Consider the following 15,716-nt stretch of genomic DNA (forward strand, 5'->3'; position numbering starts at 1 on the left):
AAGAAACTATTTTTCTCTGGTAAACAAATTGGTAATTTGTGTGTCAAACTAAACTGCGAGAGATAAGAATATTTATACTTCCATGAGACAGTAGTATTTATGTTTAATTATATTATTATATTATATTAATTATAATTAAATTATATTAATAATATTGTATGCTACATAAGGGAGATTAAAAAAAAAAAAAGTATCCCATGGAAAAGAAGAAAATTTTATATTTTCAGAAAGAGCCTAACAAAGACATGGACTCTGATGAACATTTTGTTGTTGTGAAAACAAGGTGTTTAGTCTAGTCTAGACATGATAAAGTATATGTAAAACAACCCAGTAATAGAATGAGTTCAGAGAGTGAATAATTTTATTTTTTTAGGATAAGAAAATCTCTAAAGCAGGGGTGTCCAAGTCGTGGGCTGCGTGTGGTTCTGATAGTAATGTGATCTTAAACTTTTAATATTATTATGTGATGTGTAAAATATGCTGTCATTCTTTCCATTTTGATACAGGAATTTCAAGATTTCAGAAAATTATCAATTTTTTGTATATTTGCAACTCCATTTTCAGTCGACATAAATGCATTACCTTCGAATTTTCAAATGGAATGTATAGAGTTGCAATGAGATATTCAACTCAAAGAAAAATTTGATTATGTCTCTTTGCTAGATTTTTATAAGACTTTCCTATCTTCTTCATCTTCTTTATCAGCTAACGCCTTTTTTTGATCTTAAACTTTTAATATTATTATGTGATGTGTAAAATATGCTGTCATTCTTTCCATTTTGATACAGGAATTTCAAGATTTCAGAAAATTATCAATTTTTTGTATATTTGCAACTCCATTTTCAGTCGACATAAATGCATTACCTTCGAATTTTCAAATGGAATGTATAGAGTTGCAATGAGATATTCAACTCAAAGAAAAATTTGATTATGTCTCTTTGCTAGATTTTTATAAGACTTTCCTATCTTCTTCATCTTCTTTATCAGCTAACGCCTTTTTTATTCCTGTATACGGGAGTAAGCAAGGCCATTTAGCCCTATCTAACTTTTGGAGACTGAGTGGGCAGCTCAATCTCCACTGGTACCAATCAGAGATAGATGGCCCAAGGCTATCACTAATTAAGCGGTACACAGTGAAGAGAGATGGCTCAAATGTGCCGCCATCTCGTGGTCCCTAACTCTAACACAATATATTTAATGTCTGAAATAATGTGGGTTCTACGGTCGATTTTCTTGAGTTTACGGGACAAAAAACCCGCGTTTCTGGGAGGAAAAACCCGTTTGCCCGTGCCAGAGATCGACTAACTCGGGAACCGGTCGAAAAAAGGCTTAGAAAAATTTCCTCTAGTCACTGACTAGACTCGAAACCAAGTCTTCCTTCATGCCGCCAAGCGCCGTGGTGTGCAAACGCCACATTACTGCTTCTTTCATTTAAAATTTTCAAATATCCAGACATGTAGAATATCTTTATTTTCAGTCTTCATGTCATCATCATTATCTTTGATTCTTTTAACTATAATCCTTCCTCCATTTCGGAGCATTTTCAATAAATTCTGGAATAGTTTGCTGCCTATCTTTCCAGAGAAAAATATCCTTCACTTCACAATCATGCTTTATTCATGTCATTACTTTTTTGGTAGTATGTACATTTGTGAACATCTATTTTCAAGAATGAAGCATATGAAGAGTAAAGGTAGATGAAAAATTTCAGATGAGAACCTTGAGAGCTCACTACGAATTGCAACCACTTCCATTGAACTAGACATTGATGCATTGGTTTCACATAAACAAGGCCAAATATCTCGCTAGTTTTGCATTTATGTTGCCCTTGTTTTTTTTATGTTATAATAAATTTTTTTTAAAAATGAAGTTTTGTTACTTATATACATTAACTATATTATACATTTTATATGCGGCCCAAGATAATTTCTATTCACTCAATGTGGTGCAGGCAAGCCAAAAGATTTGGACCCATGCTTTGAAGGCTAATTTTGTAGTTATTTATGTAATTTTATTTAAATGTATATAATATTTTAGTTTCATTAAATGTGTGTGTTTTTTTATCTGGTCTTGAGTCAATAATTTTCTGGATTCTTAAAAAAATAGAGTTAAGTCATTGCACCAATCGGAATAAACTCTTCTGTAATTAACTAACACTTTGCTTGAAACAATCTCATTACAGAGATGGCAGTAATAATATAAATTAAAAAAAATAGTGCAGCAGACTATCAGGATCGTTTGTGACTTAACTTTATTTTAGACTCCAGATAGTTTAATTTTGACTCGAGTAAAACGGCTATAGGGGATAGTAATGAAGTTTCTTCCATTAAGGATGAGGAATTTTTTAAGTTAATTAATCCAAATGTAGTAATACACACCTTCTCTCTCTCTGGTGATAATCATAAAATCATAAACATTTTTTAGATATGCAGAAAATATTACAGATTTAGGAAAATGGTCAGATTTCCATTTCTTAATTATACTTTGAAATAAATTATTGGACAAAGCCAAAACGTTCTTAAGCACATCCCCTTTATTAAGAGACACTTCACAAATGTCCCAATTAATCCTTCTATTACAGGACAAATTTCCTCCTGATATCACAGTACTCTTTGCACGTGTACTACATTCTGGCTATTTTCTGTGGCAAAACACTTTCTACTACAAAAAGAAGGCACAGCCATGGGCTCACCATTATCTCTTCCCCCCCACCCCAATTGCTAACTTTTATATTTTATATGGAATATTTTGAGCAACATGCTCTAGATTCCTTTCCTTTAAAACCTGCAGTCTGGCTTAGATACATTGACAATGTTTTTGCTATCTGGTCCCATGGCCACCAGACATTTAGACACTTTCCTCAGCCACCTAAACAAACAACACAAATGCATACAATTCAAATTGAAATACAATTGAGATTGAAAAGCAGAACACACTTCCTTTTCTAGTTACATTTGTCACATGTCTTCCTTCTGGCAGTCTTTGTTTCACTGTTTACCGGAAACCTACACATACTGGCCAATTTATACATATAAACTCCTACCACCACCCAACACAAAAACTAGGTGTCATTAACACACTAAAAAACAAGGCTTTGAAGATTTTTTCCAATTAACAAGCACTTAATTAAATGTTATCAGCAATACCATTTCTAAAAAATGGCTACAGCCAAAATACTATTCAACAAAAATCCTTACAAGACCTCATTTAAAAACAAAAATAGACTAGACTACAATAAAACTGTAACCATTCTATACATTAAAGGGATATCAGACAAAATACTATAGAAATACAACCTTAAAGCCACCTTTAAACCTCCTACAAAATTAAAGAACTTATTCAACTCATCCAAAGATCCACTTACTCTGCTGGCCCACTCTGGGACCCAGCACAGGTGAGCTATGGAAATTTTAACAAAGGGCTCGCATCGTCAAGCAAAAAAAAAAAAAAAAAAAGCCACATTTCACACAAAAACTTTTATTAATTGATTGGCTACCAGAAGGGAGAAGGATAAAGATAGTGCATGCCGTTATTTTATTTTCAAACTTGGGTGCATTCGTTATAGAGTAGTTGAAATAATTCTAAATAATCTATACACTGCCGAATAGACTAATTTTTGTTAGGTTACTGTATGAGTTTGTTGCTTAATATGTTTTTTTTTTTTTTTTGAAAAAAAAAAAGTAAACAAGAAGAACAAGGGGCACGCAAATCTGAGAAAAATTTAACAAAGGGCTTGTGCAAGCCCCTTATAGCTCACCACTGGGTGTACTGTATTCAGTGAACCTGTAATTTGCCCTATGTAGGGGAAACAGGATGCACAGTTCCTATCAGAAAAAAGGAACATAAATAGCACATTAAATTTAATAACTATGGTAAAGCTGTCTTTTCTGATCATGCCCTGAATACTTTACATAGAATTGACTGGAAAAGAATCTGTTGTATTCATCACACCAAAATGTGGTATGAACGTAAATTTAAGGAGGCCTGGAAAATTCTTATCAACCCTAATCTTAACACTAATGATGGTCTAAAAATTCCAAGAATATGGAAGGCACGTATTCTACTCTTATAACCTTTCTCCTTAAGAGTTAATTATAAATAGGACTATAGGACATGATTTTAAATTTAGTATAACAATTCTCATGTTAAATCAGGACATCACTTTTGCTGTAATAAAACTATCTATGTGGGGAAAATGTTCTCTCTGATTTTGTCATAAACAGAATATTGCTTTCATGTAGTTATTTTATTTCATTTCATTTATTTTATTTTATTTTATTTTTTCACTAGAGGTCAGGCCAATAGCATAACTGTTGATCAAATCATTGTCTCTTTAGCATACTATATGAAATATAATATAGCCTGTCTCTGTATATATGTGTATAACACCAGATGATGACCTTAATATGTAGGTTGAAATGTCAGGAAATTAAAATAGTTATTTCTGACACGGTTGTAGTCTTCATAATTTGTCTGAAATGAATGCTGATCACCATGTAACACTAAAGGCAAGGAGTCAGAGAATGAATGATTTTATATTTTTAGGATAAGAAAATTTCTCAAGTGTAGACTTATTTTTGAAGGCCTTGGATCCAATTAATTTTGTAGTTATTTACGCAATTTTATTTAAATGTATATAATGTTTTTATTTCATTAAATGTATATAATTTTTTATCTGGTTTTAAGTCAATAATTTTCCAGCTTCTAAAAGAAATGGAGTTAAGTCATTGCACCAATCGAAATAAACCTCTCTTGTGAAGTTACCTAACACTCGGTGTAAAACAATCTCTTTATAACATAACCCATAATACTGAAAAAAACATCCTTTTTTTTTTTGCCCTTTAGAAAGAGTAACTGGGAAGAATTCATCATCATCATCAAATTCCTGCATGTACCCTCAAGGGGTGTACAGGATATGATAGTACTACATGAAAAAAATTACATCATTATTAATTTCCTATCTACAATTTTCCTCCAAATCAGTCTGTTACTTGTCAACACTCCAATATTATCAGATCTTATATTTCTATCGTCTAAAGCACTTTGTACCGTATCAATCCACCTATATCTTGGTCTTCCTCTCGGTCGTTTTCCTGCCAACCTGGCAGAGATCACTTGTTTTGCTAATCTTTCCTCGCCCATTCTGTTTAAGTGACCATACCACCTGAGATTAGCTCTGCTAATGCATTCCTGGATGCTGACAATGTCAAGTTCTTTCCTAATATCCTCGTTTTTAATATGATACTGCCATTGATGCCATCTGTTCACGCCTATAATCTTTCTCAGGACTCTCATATCTGAAGTGTCTAGTCTTTGGTCAAGTGTTTTACTTCTGACCCAGCTCTCAGATCCATAAGTTAAAACTGGTTTGAACACTGTATTGTATACAGCTAATTTAGTGTTCTGACTAATTTCTCTCTTATTCCATATGAATTTATTCAATTGACTTCCCACCATACCAGCTTTGCTGATTCTGTTGTCTATTTCTATATTTAATTTACCATCTTCAGTAAAAATCGTGCCTAAATAGCTGAAATGTTTTACTTGTTCCACAGGTTCTCCATTCACAACACAGTTGACATTTTCAATGATTCTGCCTATTTTCATTGTCTTTGTGTTTTTATTGCTGACCTTCATACCATATCTATTACAAGAGCTATTCAATTTAGTCAGAGAATCTTGCAAACTTGTAGCAGATTTATTTAGAAGAATAACATCGTTCGCATAAAGCAAAGAGCTGACATTAACATCTCCAATTCCGATATCATGTTTAATACCACTTTCCTTCATAATGTGATCCATATAGATAATGAATAACAGAGGGGATAATGTACATCCTTGTCTCACACCAGATTTAACATTAAACCATCTTCCTGTACTTCAATTCTAACTGCTGACTTACAACTCAAATAAAGACCAAGTATTGCTTGATATAATGCCCCATTGACACCATATAACTGCAGCGTATTGAATAGCTTCTCTCTTGGGACCTTGTCATATGCCTTTTCCAGATCGACAAAACTTAAATACAGATCTTTGTTATATTCCCATGCTTTCTCGACTATTTGTCGTAAAGTGAAGATCTGATCCTGACAGCCTCTATTTGGCCTGAATCCAGCTTGTTCTTCACCAAGCTTTTCTTCCACAATTTTTCTCAACCGTTTCTCAAGTATACTTGCATAGATCTTGCCAGGAACACTCAGTAGGGAAATACCTCTGTAATTCTCACATGCAGTTTTATTTCCCTTTTTATATATGGGTACTATGAGAGCTCTACTCCAATCATCGGGAATTCGTCACTCTGCCCAGGCTTTCTGAACTATGCAGTGCAGCCACTGTAAGACTCTTATACCACCATACTTCAGCATTTCTGGTCGAATATCATCTACTCCTGCTGCCTTTCCACATTTCAAGCCTTTGATAGCTTTTTCTACTTCAAGTATGGATATGTATTCCTGACTGCATGCCCGGTCAGTGTTTTTTACCACTGTGCTCTCATCACTGCTTGTTTTATTTAGCAGTTTTTCAAAGTAATTATTCCATACTTCAAGGATATCTTTTTCTACCGTTTTCATGTCACCTTTATCATCTCTAATTCCTTTTATAGCACTCTTTCCTCCATTCTTAAGCTTCTTCAACAACCTCCAGAATATTTTGCCACCTTCTTGATATTTATTTTCTATATTCTTGCCAAAGTCCTCTCATGACTTTTGTTTAGCTAGTTTTACACAGTGTTTAGCATTCTTGCATTTGTCTCTATATTCTCTAAGAGCACAAGCTGACTTATTTGACAAAAACTTTTGATATGCTTTCTTCTTTTCCTTCACTGCCTCTTTAACCTCCTGTGTCCACCAGGGAGTTCTGATTTTTTTATCCTTACAAACAACCTCACCACATGCCTCTCTGGCAGAATCAGTCAATGTTTTCTTCAGAGTTTGCCACTGAATCTCCAAGGTTTGATTCCTGTTCTCAAACTCTTTCATTTTTCCTTCAATAATCTTTGTGTATTTTAGTCTACAGCTCACATCTGAGAGCTGCTCAACTTTTATTCGCTTTAAAACTTTCTTGCATGTTATTCTTTTCAATATGAAATTCAGTTTTATCCTGCTCAAGACTAAATAGTGATCACTTCCAATTTCAAATCCTCTGTACACTCTGGTGTCCTGCACCAGGGAGAAAACATCACTATCAGCAATAACATAGTCAATGAGACTTTTCTTATTCCTAGCCTCTGCTCTCCATGTGAATTTGTGCGCATTTTTATGTTGGAACATGGTGTTAGCAATAACCAGTCTATGTCCTGAGCAGAAATCCAACAGATATTTGCCATTATTATTAGCTTTGCTCTTTTCTCCAACTTTTCCCAAAATATTTTTGTATGTCTCACAATCATTTCCTACTCTGCTATTTAGATCCCCAACAAGGACCAACTTTTCCTTTTTTATTGTGTCAGTTGCTTTTTCTAAAGACTCAAAAAATTCCTCCACTTCTACCTTAGTAGAACCTTCTGTGGGACCATAGGCACAAATAAGTCTCATTGTCCAGTTCCCCATTCTCATATTTGCCCACATTACTCTACTTGAGACTGACTGCCATTCAAGAAGATTAGCCTCGTATTTTGTGTTGAATACTATGGCTACTCCTTCTTTTCCTTGATTGTCATTGCCTGAATATAACATTTTGTATTTATTGCTCAGAAAGATCTCACCAGTTTTGGTCTTTTTTGTTTCAGTCACCCCTATTATGTCGATCTGGTACTTATCTAATTCCTCAGCTAGCTCCATTTCTTTGCCATTCACGCTTCTTACATTGATAGTACCGATCTTTAACTCTGGTGATGTTGAGTTGGGGTTTATTTTCAGATTTGTTCCAGTAGCTGACTTTTCGCTGTTTGCCCTGGTTCCCTGGCGAAAACAACGGGGGCCTTGTTTAACAAAATTTCATGCCGGCGACGCCCCAGCCGGCATGAAATTTTGTCATGTTGTACCATCATTCTATATTTTGGTTTAACCAATAAGAATACAATTTGGTCGGCTAAATCCCAAATTGCCAGCCCATCCTCGTCTGTTCAGTATCCAAGTAGATACCCAACAGGGTGCACCACGAGAAGGTGAGGATTGGACATTAGGTCAGAAGCCCTGGTCGGTTCTCCGCATTCCTTTAAAGGCTATGTGAAGGTCTCCTCTCAGTTATACAGATTTGACCCTTAAGCACCCCCTGGGAAGAATTAATCTTAATTAATTAAGCAATCCTCCATAGTGCAGTTGAAAGAACAGAGGAACATTGTGCCTTTTGATTGGAAAAGACCTGGGTTCGATTCTCGTTGTGATGAGGGGAATTCTTACATGGGATTTTTCAGTTGAGGCTGAGTTTGCCAATCTCATATGGAGGTAGCAGGGTTTTTTCTCTTGGAAATTCTGGTTTTTCATCTTATTAATGATAATGGGCAGTAGATAGCGTTGATGGTAGTAGTATCGCAATAGAAGAATTAAGTAGTAGTGGAGAGGGTGAGACATTTAATGAAGTAGAGTGTCCTCCCTCGATGAGTCTTTGGTCTCCCTGGAGGTGTCATGTCATAATGATAGTAATTTATTTAATTATTTTTCATGCTACAGACTCTGATTAACCACCATTAACAGATGACATGTTTACATGTTGATAAGTACATGGATGTAAAATGTCCATTGAAACTGAAATAACATTTGGATATTATTGAAATAATATATTTCATCAATTTAATCAATTGGGTGGTTAAGAGTGGGTAGGAAAAAATTCTTTCATAGATAAATACAGATTGGAATCCAAAAGAGCTAGTTACATTTTTTAAGAAGAGCAAAGAGACGAAGTATCCAACTGACCAATTCTGTTCCCTCTACCTTTATGAGCATGTGTGTGATTGTTGAGTTGATAGTCTGATAACAATAGTCTTTCAGAATTTTGCCAGTTTGTGAATTTTTGGTGCTTGTTTAGGTTGAAGAATCTTGCAGAGTTACTATATTTCAAAAAAAAAAAAAAAAAAAAAAGCTCTTTTGGATTTGAATCTGTATTTATCTATGAAAGAATTTTTTCCTACCCACTCTTAACCATCCAAATGTTATTTCAATTTTAATGGACATTTTGCATCCATGTACTTATCAACATGTAAACATGTCATCTGTTAATGGTGGTCAGTCAGAATCTGTAGCATGATTTGCAGCACCTAAGGAAGCCTTGTGTAGGTACTAGAACTGTCAGCAGCCATACAAATGCTGATAGTTCTTCCAATTGGGAAGTAGGATCAGCATACAGGAACATGGGAACTTGTAGGTACATGGATAATCTAGTTGATGTAGAGGGTCTTTTGGTAAGTAGATATATCTAATTTTTCTCTGAAGGTGGTTTGACTGTTATATTTTTTAAGAATTCTTACTTTTTTCAGAAGTTATCTTGATGTGTGGTGTAGTATTCATTTTTCTCAGTGTTTTTTTTTTTTTATAATGGGAGGATAGGAGCTGTTGCATATTCCTCACTCATTAAATAGCTGAATGTTCCTCACTGATACTGTGAATGGGAAATATGCAGTTTGCAGATGATGCAAAGCTTAAGTAGAGCTATGAGGAGATAAACTGAAGTAGCTCTCCAGAATTTGAATAGGTTGCATGCATGTAACTATTCAGGAGCAGATTTGGTATCAGAGGAAAAACTCTGTTACCTCTGTATTCACTCATAAGTGTAAGATGATTTTCATTGTCTTTAGACCACTGTGAGAAGTGACTTGAAAAAAATATATTTAACCTCCACAGAAGTAATCAGAGTTTTTTTTTTAAGATAGATTTTGGAAAATCTGTCAGTGAACCACATGGGCTGTGCTTTGGAATCTTACTGTGGCATGAATACACTGAAGTCTCTATTATCTGAACATCAGTTAACTGAGCTTGTTTGAATACCAGATCTTTGTTTTACTAATTATGTAATTAGTGCCTTCTTGTTAGTGGTATTGGACTTTCATCCACCAAAACCAGAGAAGGTTGTATTCATTACAGTAATAATTAGAGCGGTTTCAGTATCTTTCCACCACTCTAGCTATCACTTGTACCTTAATTGCTTGCCATCTTGTTTCTTGAGTACTGACATTGTCTGCATGTTTTTCAGGTTGTAATCAACTCTTACAACAGGTCTGTTGCTCCTGTGGCAGGGTTGACAGTCTCTTATGAAGCTATGGCCTTAAGAGAGAAGAAGACAGGAAAGATGAAGTGAGTGGTCTGACCTGAAGGAGATTGGGGGGTTGAATAATTATAGATCATATAGGATTTTTCTATTTAATTTTACTTTTAAGGGACTCTCTCCAGTTTTGGGGGACAGTTTCCCAAAAGTAGATTCTTCAACTCAATGGACTAGACAGTTTTGTCTTTTAATTTGTTTGGTGTTTTCCCTTACTGTTAATGTTTTTGCCTATGTTATATAATTTTATTTTAAGTTATTTTAATTTAATTTTATATTTTTAGTTTTTATTTTGATTTTTTATTAATTTTTTAATTATTTAATTATTTATTTAATGATTATTTAATCCTTAATTTTTGTATAGGATAATGATAACTAGCTTTTCTTCTTTGCATTCAGAGAGTTGCTCAGAAATTGGTTATTTGGGAATTTTGAATAATTGTTTTCATTCCCATACCTCTGCATTAACATTGCTTATTAGGTGTATGTCAGAGGCTTGGGGAAAACACTTCTCTAAAAGTGATAGAGATATTGGTGTGCTTGTTAGCCTGGTTAACATATGCTCTGGTGGCATTATTTAAGAGTATAGTACCATAGGCTTTAAGTAAATAATGAACCTAAGAGGTTGATTAAACCTGAGCATGGGGGCCAGGCTAACATAAAGATATGTTTAGGATTAAATTATAATCAATTTTAAAAGTGAGAATTTGGGGATAAAAAAATAATAATGATAATAATAATAGTAAAAAAAAAAAAAAGGGTTGTTGTGGCCATTTTGTTTACTTTTCTTGGAATTGATCATGAGAGTTTCAGAATGATGCTGCCTTCAGATAGGTAGCATAATGCAGGTGGGGAACTCTATCTTTTCCTGAAAAGATTTGGTCCCAGTTCTGCTAACTGTAGTCTCAGGTAGTTTTTGATTGATGCTCTTGAACTTCTTTTAATATCCTCTATTGTTTTCTTTTGTTTTTGATATGTTACAATATTCCTAATTTTCCAAATGTGATATTTAATTTCAATTAGTAGGTAGAGCAGTTGATTTTTCAAGCTTCCTTTCCCTGGTAGGTCTTGAAGGTATAGTGCTTGTTCCTTCCTGAGTGTGGGTATGTTGAAGGTGCTGCTTACATTAGCCCATATTTGTGTTGCCACTGCGCATTCATAGAACAGGTGTTCTTGGGTTTTTTGTAGGGTGCAAAAGGCACAATTTGCACTTTGAAGTATTCTCCATTTCAGGAGTTTTGCATTTACTGGTAAGATGTTGTGTAACATCCTCCAGTTAAAATTGTGTCTGGATGGGTAGGTGTACTTGAAGTAACAGTGTTTCCATTTTTCCTTTTCATGGGGGAGTGTGTCTGTTGGAATGTTGCTAATTGCCTGTAATATGTCCTCTTTTTTTAGTTCTTGAAGGTGCTGTTTGTTCTTCTTTATGGTGATGATTCTTGCTTGTCTAGATATGGTTCTGTAGTATTCTGATGAAATTTTTGCCTTTTCACCACTGTGGGTTTGGCCTGTGAACATTTTGTACTTTACTCCTAGCCAGTACTGGCACATTTCATGGGAAGGGTGTGCAGTTTGTATAATCTTAATTACCTGCATAATTTTCTCTACTGAAAGCATGTCTTTTATTCTTGGGATGTTCAGCCCCCCCTTGTTCCTTTCTTTGAGCCAATTTGTCTTTACTGACCTTTGCCTTTTTATTGTTCCAGAAAAAGCTGTAGATGATGTCTTCCAGTCTTTTAGTTTGTAGTTTGCTGAGTGGAAATGGAGTTGTGTAGTATTTTATCAAGGGGATCATTAACTGTTTGATGATTTGTGCTTTTCCAGTGGCAGTTAAGAGTACAGATTGCCAGGTTTCTTTTATATAGATGATTTTCTTAATTAATTCTAATTCGTTTTCAAGTTGGCCTAGGTGGTTGAAAGGAATTCCTAGTATGGTGATTGGTGCTAGATGTTGTGTTGCACCAGCTCCTAATACTTTTATTTTTGTTTTTGATTTGTTAATCTGAGATCCTGTTATTCTGTTGTACTTTTCTGTTGTCTGGAAGAGAGTTTTAAGGGCAGTATTGTTGGTTATGATGCAAGTGACATCATCAGCATGTAGAACACATTTTATTTCATGTTTCTTTGTTGGTGTTATAAATCCTCTAATTTCTGAGTTCTGTCTGATCATTTTTGCAAGCAACTCAGTTTGTGTTACATATAAAGCTGGTGAAACAGGGCAGCCTTGCCTTACACCTTGCATTATGTTGATGTCTTCAGAGAGGTTACCATTGATGCATATTTTGCTAATTATATTCTTGTATGGACAGTTTATCATACGTTGGAAGTGTGGGCCATAGTTATGTGCTGTTAGGGTTGCTGTTAAGAGTTCATGGTTAACTCTCAAAAGCTTTGCTTTGGTCAAGGGAAACCAGTGTTGCATTTATTTTTTTTTCTTGAGTGTACTGGATGATGTCTCTGATTAAACTAGTTGTCTGGAAGGTTTGTCTGCCTGGTATAGCACAGGTTTGATTTGTGTGTATTATTGTTTTTAGTGTTGGGCTCAGTCTGTTGGTTATTATTTTGGCTAATATTTTGTAGTCAGTGTTCAGTAAGGTGATAGGCCTCCAATTGCTGACCTGCAATATGTCTGTCTTAGGCTTTGGGATTAGGGTTATAATTCCTAGTTTCTGTGAAGGTGCTAATTCACCATCTTTGATGAGTGTGTTGTAGACTTGTGTCAGGATGGGAGCTAGATTGTTTTTAAATGTTTTGTAAAAGGTACTCCCAAGTCCATCTGAGCCTGGTGATTTATTTACTTTCAGTGTGGAGATTGCCTGCTTTACTTCTGTTTCTGTAATTTCTCTTTCCAAGTCCTCTCTGTCTTTTTGTGGTATCGTAGGTAGGTTACTGATTATTTCCTCCCATTCCTTTTTGTTTGATTGTTTTGTGGCATGTAGTTCTCTGTAGTAAGTTGTGAAGATTTTACTTATTTCTTTAGAATCTGTAACTGTTAAGCCTAGGTGCTGTATTTCCTCTATTGCCTGTTCCTGTCGTTGTTTTTTAATTTGGTTGTAGAAGGGCTTCGTGAATTTTATCTCTGCTGTTTTGTTGGTCAACCTGCTTTTTAACTGTAGGGTGTTTAGTTGTGTTTCTTTGATTCTTTCTATTTCTGATTCATACTTTTTGATCAGGTCCTTCATTCTGGGCATGTTGTGGTTGTTTGAGCCAGCTTTTAGTATATTGATTTTCTTGTAGAGTGTGGAGGTCATCTGTCTTTGTTCTTTCTTTTTGTTTTTTTCCCATTCCATTATTATTGTACGACATTTCCCCTTTAGGTTTTCCCACACTTCCATTAGTGGTCTTTGAGTTCTGCTTTGTTCCATTTTTACTGTTTCCCAGTTTGCAGATACAGTCTCTTCCAGTGTTGCTAGTAGATCTGGCTCTTTCATTAGAAATGGGTTCATGCGCCAGAATCCAGGCCCATGATTTGGTGGTTTGTAATTTATGTTGATGATTACCATCATGTGGTCTGATAGATTTTTACTGTTATTTACTGAGATTGTATCTGTTGAGTCTAGTTAACTGAGTTAACATCAGTTAACTGAGTACCTCATATAACCAATTATAAACTTCAGAGCAGCTTAGTTCCATGTTTCACTGACAGAGGTGTGATGTCCCTCATATCAGTTGTGATTTGTTTTGTTTTTTGTATGCAGATTGTTTAAAGGCAGATTGGTAATTTCAGCTCTTCACTTTTTTAGTGTGATTTGTTTTTAATTTCAATCACTATATTAGAAATGTTCCAATTAAACTATGCTGCTATAAGTTTAAAGAAGACCAACATGAAATTTTTATTTCGTTAATGCTTTTGATGTTAAATTTAATACTATTCTGCTTTTAGTATGGTAAAGTTTTAGTTTGAAAATAAAATTTGCTGATGGCCTATTTTTAATGATGCTACTTGATCTATAAATCATGCTATCCTGAAAAGCCAATGAAAAACAAACAGTGATGACGTAGCTTATTTACTTCTTTAAATGTCTATGCATCTTACTATGCCTACTGTAAAAGAAATGCTTATGTTTATGTAGAGTGCTGAAAAAAGTTTGTCAAGCACTACATGTGTGTGAGGAGAAGAGAGATTTATCTGCTGTTCTCTTTTATATATTTATTTTTTAATATTTTGATATCAGTTTAATCCTATTATGACATTAAAAAAATTGACAGTGCACACGCATGTACATATAGAAAGTGCACAAAAGGAATGATATGCATCTTGTGCAATAAACATACACAATAATTTTTGAAATTGCTTTTTGTATTAAACAAATTTAATTGACATGGAGAGAAGACAAGAAATCAGACAAGTCTCATTGACTGTTGTTGTTGATGATGATATCTTCATGCTGGTTCAGGATACAAGAATATACAGAGCTTCATAGCTTTTAGTTCCAGTTATTATTGTTAAATTGTCTATATAGAAAACTCTGTCTTCCTCTTGGCTTCTTCCCTTCCTCCATTATTTATGTTAGCCATGCCTCAAGTGGTGTCCAATCAGGCTTTTTCTTTTATTGATGTGGTCATTAGTGACTGCTTTTCTCAAACCAGGTTTAGATCTTTGTTAGTCTTTATTTCAATCCAACTAATTCTTCTCCAGCACCAAACTTCAAATGACTCTAGCTTTTTGGTGTCTTGTTTTGTTGAAGTCCAAGCCTCACAATAATGTCATGCTATGCTCCATATGTATGTTTTCACCAGTCTCTTTTTTAGTTGAATGCTAAGTCTTTTGTAGTAAAAATGTTTCTTCTATCATTGAATGCCTTTTTGGCCAAGTTTATTTTTGTTTTTATATCTGATTGGCCTCTTCTATCTTCCATGATAAGACTTCCAAGGTATTTAAAGGAAGTTTAAATACTTTGTATTATTTATTTCCAAGTTTACTTTCATGGGATTTGCTTTACTTGTGATTAGTAGTTTTATTTTCTTGTACTTAATTTTTAAGCTGTGTGGTGAAAATTTCTTCCATCTTTGTCAAGGTGGATTTCAGTTTGTTCTCATTATCAGAGATAACTGCTATAGCCAGTTAATTTCAATTCCATTTATCTTCAGGTCAAGAAAACTATCAGTATTTTTATTCTTTTCAAATCTTCTTTTTATAATTGTTCTCAAAGTTAGGATTGAAAAAGTGTAAGAAAGCTTTAAAAATAATCAAAAGTTTTTAGCAGCTATCAGAGGTGAACTGTAGATTGAAATATACAAATATTCATTAAAAATTGAAAGTCTAAAAACAAGAACAAAGCCTTGGAGATACAGTGACAACACTCCAAAGAAAACACTGATTGATTCAACCAGAGAAGCATGCAGTGAGGTTGCCTGCAAGGATAGAAAAATAAGAGCTCCATGGTAGACTCATCAAGTTAGAGGCAGTCAAGGAAAAGAAGTAGTGAAATTCCTGCCAAGTAAGCCATCATGAGCTCTGAGAGAATATAAGAAAAAATGTAAGAAATTGAAGCATTATTTGCATTATGTAAAAG

The 15,716-nt window shown here is 34.4% G+C and overlaps 1 protein-coding gene across 6 annotated transcripts in view; it reads left to right on the forward strand.

The window, feature by feature from the left end:
* LOC150095840 (cytochrome c oxidase assembly protein COX18, mitochondrial) overlaps positions 1-15,716 on the forward strand; it is a 139,310-nt gene that overhangs the window by 36,841 nt on the left and 86,753 nt on the right. Inside the window, exon 3 of one of the 6 annotated variants that reach the window (XR_016549884.1) lies at positions 10,132-10,232. The exons of the other annotated variants lie outside the window; for them this stretch is intronic. The gene's annotated coding sequence lies outside the window, so the exon portion shown is untranslated. The remainder of the gene's footprint in view (positions 1-10,131; positions 10,233-15,716) is intronic. 6 annotated transcript variants of the gene reach the window in all.

Source organism: Typopeltis vanoorti, chromosome 19 (genome assembly GCF_054136105.1).
Source record: "Typopeltis vanoorti isolate ZY-2024b chromosome 19, IOZ_Tvanoo_1.0, whole genome shotgun sequence".
Taxonomy (NCBI): Eukaryota; Metazoa; Arthropoda; class Arachnida; order Uropygi; family Thelyphonidae; genus Typopeltis; species Typopeltis vanoorti.